Source organism: Scylla paramamosain, chromosome 24 (assembly GCF_035594125.1).
Source record: "Scylla paramamosain isolate STU-SP2022 chromosome 24, ASM3559412v1, whole genome shotgun sequence".
In the NCBI taxonomy this organism is placed as follows: Eukaryota; Metazoa; Arthropoda; class Malacostraca; order Decapoda; family Portunidae; genus Scylla; species Scylla paramamosain.
In genome coordinates, this window is record NC_087174.1 from 12255901 (window position 1) to 12263327 (window position 7427).

The 7427-nt window shown below is 38.0% G+C and overlaps 1 protein-coding gene across 4 annotated transcripts in view; it reads right to left on the reverse strand.

Annotated features, from left to right (window-relative positions):
• LOC135112742 (myosin light chain kinase, smooth muscle-like) overlaps window positions 1–7427 on the reverse strand; it is a 93136-nt gene that overhangs the window by 51925 nt on the left and 33784 nt on the right. The gene's annotated exons all lie outside the window — the stretch shown is intronic.

A 7427-nucleotide genomic window follows, 5' to 3' on the forward strand; every position in this document is an offset into this window, starting at 1 on the left:
ACTTTTCCTGAAGCCAAAAGTCTCTCACTACATCGCAAAGCAGATAAGTGGACGCAACTCTTCGCCTATTTTGTCGCCGCCGTGAAACTGGCAGATTCAGATTCAGATTCAGATTTATTTACATGCTCAGACTTTGTGATACAAAGTATGGAGCACAGCTCCTGCAATTATTTCAGATACAAACAAACACTAACAACTTATATAAATCAACTTTCTGTTACCTAAAAAAAATTATAGGTAGCTTTTAAAAAAAGAGAAATGTTAGACAAAATATATTGACTTTTACTTTGCATTAATTGGATAAACTTATTCACTGTTGGGTTATTTCTATAATAATTTGGAATATATTTGTTTCTGAGCTCCACGATGTTATCATTAGGGCATGACAATAAAATATGATATTCATCTCCAACAACATTACATCTACATAAAGTACATAATCTTTCTTCCCTATCTATACTATCATATCTTCCTTTCACAACAGGTAGTCTATTGTTATTTGTTCTTATTTTAATCAAAGGCATTCTGATACTCTTTTTAAGTTTCAATAGGTAATCTTCTCTGCAATACAAGTCTTTATACATTCTATAACTCTTACAAAGTCCCTTTGTTGAAATATTTCTAAACCATGATGTTATCCAATGATCTTTAAGTTTGTTTTCAACTGCTTTCCTTAACCATTCTGGATTATTAGTTTGTTGATCCATCCAAATACCTGACATACCACAATTGTTAAGAATATTTCTTATATGGCAAATCCAAGGTGATGAATACATGCCTGTGGAGTCTAAATGTAACAAACTTTTATACATAATCATGCTTAACTTAGTAGTTTTCCCTGTTATTAACCTTGACCAGTAGCCAATCATTCTAGTATTGATAACAATATCAATCGGATATTCCCCTAACTCCCCATATACAATATCAGTGCTTGTATATTTATGTACATGTAATACATGTTTTAAAAATGTCATGTGCAACTGCTTGATTTCTCTAATAATACAGTATCCCCAAATTTCACAAGCATAGGTCATAATTGGCATTACAATGGTGTTAAACAATTCAAGTTGCAGATCAACTGGTAGATCATGTTTGCGGCATTTTCCAATTAGTGAATACATAGCTCTTGTTGCTCTTTTCTTAAGGTCCAATTGACCATTTCTAAACCTACCATTATAATTGAATAAGACACCAAGATATTTGTATTCACCAATTGTATCTATAATTTCATCACTAAATACAAAATGAAAATTGTCATAATTAAGTCTTCCTCTGCTGAATACAACAATTTTTGTCTTATTTTTGTTTACCTCTAATTTCCATTTGTCACAATATAACTCCAATGCATTAAGAATATTCCTCATTTCCTCTTCCGAATTAGCTAGAACTACTGTGTCATCAGCATACATCATTATCAATAAATTCAATTGTAAATCAAGGTAGTTATCATCAAATAGTAAGTAATTACATCTGTTTTCTATTAAAGACTTTTCAATGTCATTTACATAAAGGGCAAATAATAATGGAGAAAGATTTTCACCTTGTCTTACTCCTCTATTACAAATAAAAGTGTCTGACTTGTTTCCATTAAACTTAACACATGATTTAATGTTCAAATACATATTTCTAATAACATTAAGGACTTTACCACCAATATTTTCCTTTACCATCTTATACCAGAGCCCCTCCCTCCAAACTGTGTCAAATGCCTTTCTATAATCAATAAAAAGGCAAAATAATTGTTTTCTTCTTCCATAAAAACAGATCAATGATGTTCTTTAATAAAAATATGTGATCAAGAGTACTATAACCTTGCCTAAATCCAGCTTGATTTTCTTTTATAATATTATGACTATCAGAATAAGAAGTTAACCTGTCATTTAGCACAGATGTGAATACCTTACCTAAGCAACTTAACAAAGTTATACCCCTATAATTGTGTGGGTCATCAACATCACCTTTATTCTTATACAATGGGACAATAACCCCTATCAACCATTCTTTAGGTAAATATCCTGTATCCAAAATCCTATTAAAAAATTTAACATACAAATTAAGCATATTTTTTGTACTTTTAATATATTCATTAACAATATCATCATATCCAGGTGCCTTGTCATTCTTTAGTTTTCTAATAGCTTTCAACACTTCATGTTCTGTAATGGGCTCATTCAGTGTTTCCTCTTCCCCAGATTCAATTGTAGCACTTTCTAGTTCACTTAAATGCTTATCACTTTCACTAATTTCCTCTGATAGATTCTTAAAGTGTTGATGAAAATCTGCAAGTGTAAGTGTAGTTTTGCTTTTATTTCCATCATTTTCCTTTAATATTTTCCAATATGTTTTTGGATCTTTATTTCTGTTTGCTTTTAACTTAATCAACATATTTTCTTTTTCCTTATTGTGTACTCTTTTCAGTTCAGCTTTGTACTTCTTGCTTTTTTCTATCATATCTTTCTTATTATCCTCACTCCTCCTCAGATTATATTTATGTCTAGCTTTATGGTATGCTTTCCTTGTATACCAACAAATATTATCATATCCAGATAAACTTGCATTATTACTTTGCTTAACATAATTTTTCTTTTTCTTTGGTGGAAAAACCTTTACAGCTGCTCCTAATAAAATATTCTTTATTCTAGTACTTACATCTTCAATGTCCATAGAATCCATCTGCTCTATTAACTCTTTTACCTGATTTTCATCAATTTCTGCTATATAATCCTCTTCCTTAGATGCTCTCCACTTACTTGGTTGATTATAGTTACTCACAGGTGCTATATTGGCATTGTTAATAATTGCATACTCAATATTTACTTTAAGCTGTACATGAATACCACAATGAATATCTGAATACAATGGGTCATAGTCTAGCACTCTAAATTCATTTACATCTTTTAACAATGTTGGTGAACCTATAACATAATCCACAAGAGTGCCATGTGTAGTTGTGGGTCTCCCCACTCTGAGATCTCTATCTACTCTACCATTGAAAATACATACCTTATTATTACAACATATTGTCACCAAATTTCTCCCATAAGAATTCCTATCCTGTGTTACATCTTGGTTATACCTTGTTCCATCCACTCCCATTGCTTTAAGTATGTTTTGTACCTCAAATAGATCACCATTACCATCATCATCAACATCATCATCATCATCATCATCATCATCATCATCATGAAGTACATCTGGCAAAACATAATCCAACAGAGTTCCAGTATGTGAGTTAAAATCTCCACATAATAAATGTGAGTAATCATCACTTGTATAATCCAAAAGAAAATTATCAATTTCTTCAAAGTATTCCACACTTGCATATCTAGAATTAACTGGGGGAATGTATACCACACTGATAATCAAATCCTTATCTAACCTTAAACTTCTTTTATCTATTAAAATAGATATGAAAGCCTTACCCTCAGTCTTAATAGTCTTCCACTTCAGCTTAATATCCCTTTTAATAGCAAGCACTAAACCCCCTGATTTATATCTACTGAGTTCATGTCTGTTTTTGAATACTATATCAAATCCAAGGTTTTTCATACTGGGAACAATATTTATCATATCGACATCATCACATTTTGTTTCACTTATACATAATACATCATACATAACACACAAGTCCTTGAATTCCGTTGTGGTTAACTTTCCTTTCAATCCATTGACATTTAGTGTTAGTAAAGAGAGTTTTGAAATATTATTAAGATTAGTAATAGATTTAGTATGGGAGACAGTTGTTTGAATTTTAGCTTTTGTCTGTGCTCCATATTTGTCCTATGCGTTGTTACTTAGGGTCTTATTAATCATGTTGTCAAGTTTCAGCCTTTTCCAATCAGGCTGTAATATACCTGTTTTGAACAAATCATCTGGTGTATGAATTTCAACTGGCCTGTTTTTATCTGTGAGCCACACAAGTATTTTACCATCCCTAGTGGTAACACTTTTCACATTTGGCTGCTCCTTGACAATCTTGAACATTGCAACTCGCATGGGTGTAAGATCTTCATTCACGAATACTTTCCTCTGTTTCTTTTTAAGTTCAGCTCTTTTCTTCAGCATTTCATTTCTTTTCTTCCTATGGCAGAACCTTACAATTACCGGTCTGCTTCTATTAGATGCTTGAGGTTTCCCGAGTCGGTGAGCAACAGAGATGTTGTCAGATACAAGAGTCACCCCCATATCTGCTGCCAGTTCAATGACCTTGGCTTCGACTACATCCTCTGTTTCTTCATTTTCTTCTTCCAAGCCGTAGATGCATAGATTATCCTTTCGTTGGTATTGTTCAAGCTTATCTGTCTCATATCTATTTAGTAGAGCCTGTTTTTGTGAGGTATCAAACATTTTTGCTAACTCACTAGCCACTTCCTTGAAAGCTGTAGTCACGGCCGAGGATACGGACACTGCTATGATCTTAGCAAGCTCGGGAACAAGCTTTTCTGTTATTTCCTTAGTTAGTTTACTAGCTTCTCTGGTTTCTCTACCTTTGACATCCACAGTTATGTCTTTTATCCCCTCCTCCACCTTCTCCTTCACTAATTCTTCTATGTTAGGCAAGGAAAGAGATGCCATGGTAGTGAAACACTGAACAACAATGTTTACCTCTGTGGTTTGACAGCTCTGTCGTCTGCTAAAGCCAGCTGATACCAGTCATTTACCTTGCTTTCTTCATGTGAACACCTTCTCTCTTGCTATGTTCGCCTCTCTTTGATTGTGTAAGTCTCCAACAACTCCAGCAGTAGTCGGGAGATGTATAGAATCCCACTTCATCAAGTTATAGTTGATAGAATGCAGGAGCAGTGGTGGTGCAGTGACTTAGTGTGTGTGTGTGTGTGTGTGTGGACAGCGGGACTCCTGTTGACGCAAGAACAAGACACTGATGAGGGAAGAAAGGAAGGAACCTGCACCTGGCGCACCTCCTCACGCTCTCTCTCTCTCTCTCTCTCTCTCTCGGTGCTATCTATGTGGGCGGCGGGTGGGTGGGCGGGCAGGCAGTGGATGGGTGGACGGCGAGGACACAGAAAGGTATGAGAGCTGCTCCTTCGCTTCAGTGACTCCTTTGTTGGCCTGTTGGGGGGCGGCAGCAAGGGACCTCTGAGCCTCTACCCAGCCATCCCACTCCACCCTGCCACCTTCACCCAGATCTCACCCAACCCTTAACTCCTCACCTCAAAAAGAAAACAAGAGAGAAAAGAGGAAAAAAAAGTCTTATAAAACCACAGAAAACAAAAGACCGGCCAAATATAGGAGGCAAATTACCACACACACACACACACACACACACACACACACACACACACACACACACACACACACACACACACACACACACACACACACACACACACCTGACTTTCTCTCTACATCCATTCCCACACGCCTGGAGATCAGATAGATGGATGCCCTTTGTCCGCCACGCCCCCCGACACCTGACTGACACACCTGGGCACTACAGAGGGGCGGTGGGGGCACGGGACCTTCAGAAGCCGCTACGGGAGGCCCCTTTTACACCCTCTCCAGTCCTTAATCCGCCAAAAAGGAGATAGAGTCTTCATTAACTCCCTTTTTATGATCTTTCAGGGAGATAAGTTTATGGTGAGAGTGAGAGAGGGAGAGAGGGAGAGAGGGAGATTATAAGGTACTGAATCATTTCTTGCTTCGCTGCTCCTCGCTCACACGACAATAAATATAGATCAGTGGGAACAAGTGACGCTGGGTGGACAACTTACAAGGAGAAGGAGGAGGAGGAGGAGGAGGAGGAGGAGGAGGAGGAGGAGGAGGAGGAGGAGGAGGAGGAAAAGAAGGACAAAAAAAAGGACAAAGATGTAACAACAAGAGGGAAAAGACAAGGAGGAGGAAGAAAACATTGAAGAAGCTGACGAAGAGGGCGAGACAACAACAGAAGAAGGGGGAAGGAGAGGGACCAGTTTTACGAGACCACCAGAGGACCTAATGTGGCCCGGCAGCACTTGGACCGCCAGGGAAGCGCGCGCCATAAGTGAGCCCCGTTTCCTCGTTTCGATCTCGCCCCGTCCTCCACCCCGTCGCCCCGCCCCGCCCCGCCGACATACCCAAGCCAGGTAAATCGACTTAGTGCTTCGGTAAAGGTTTCTGATCCCGCCTTAATGGATGTTGTGTGCCTGAACCTGAATGTTTATCGACGGGGAGAGAAGAGAAGAAGGATGTTGGATTTTGCTTTCCTCTCCTTTTATTTTCGAGTCTTCTTTTTCCTCGTCCCTGATTACTGAAGATGAGAGGGAGGTATAAGAGGAAAGGTGCAAAAATATACAAGTTGAATCAATATACTAGAAACATGGAAGTCTTCGTGAACATCTGGTGTAATGACATATGTATGAATGTCTTTTTGACTTATTTTTGGCCAGACGAATATTGAAATGACTGAGGTAAACGTGAATAAAAAAAAAAAAAATAAGGATGAACAAAGGGTGGACTATGAGTAAGGATACAAGGGTGAGTTAAGGATAAACTAATGGTGACGCTGAGGTAAAGATGAGTAAAAGCTATATTAAAGAAGTTAGAGATGAAGAAATGTTAAATTAAGAGTAGTTTAAAGAAATGGTTAGGATTAAGGGCGAGTTAGGGTTAAATTAAGAGTGATAGTGAAGTAAAATGAGAAAAACCTAAGTTAAAGATGAATTAAAAGTGAGTAAATACTAACTTTAGTGGGATTAAAGGGATATTAAGAGTTAAAGGCGATTTAAAGAGTGAATTAAGAGGGAACTAAGGGTGATGGTGAGGCGAAGAGGTGGACACGTGTTAGGGTGAGACAGGGAGGGATAGGGTGACACACACAGGTAAAGGTGACGCACAGCAGGTGGGGGAAAGTAACACAGCGAGGGAGAGGACAGGGTGACACAGAAGGCTGAGTCACCTGGATAATGATACACCCTGTAATGGCCGCCATAAGTCTCCTGTCAAAGAAGACGAGGCTGTAATGTGACCAAAGGGAAGCTCAGACTCTGCCTTCCTCTGCCTCGCCCCTTCCTTCCTTCACTCCTTATCCCTGCTTCTTTTTCACCGCTCTCTTCCTTCTCTCCTCCATTTATCCTTATCCCTATTTCTTTCTTCCTTCATTTCTTATCCTTACTTTTTTCTCATCCTTTCCTTCCTTCCTTTACATTTTTACTTTCTTAGCCCTTTCTTCCTTCACATCTTATCCCTATTTCTTTCGTGCACCTTCCCTCCTTCCTTCCTTCCTTCCTTAATTTCTTATTTTTTTTCTGTCGTTCCTTGCTTCCTTCATTTCTTATCCCTATTTCTTCGTTATCTTACTACACTGTCTACCTTACTCTCTATCTGCTTCGCTCTTATCTTCTATTCCTTTATCCCTTATTTATCTCCTGTTTTCCTTGTCCTCTATCGCCTTGCTTTGTATTCCCTTGCCCTTTGTTCTTTGCCCTTTG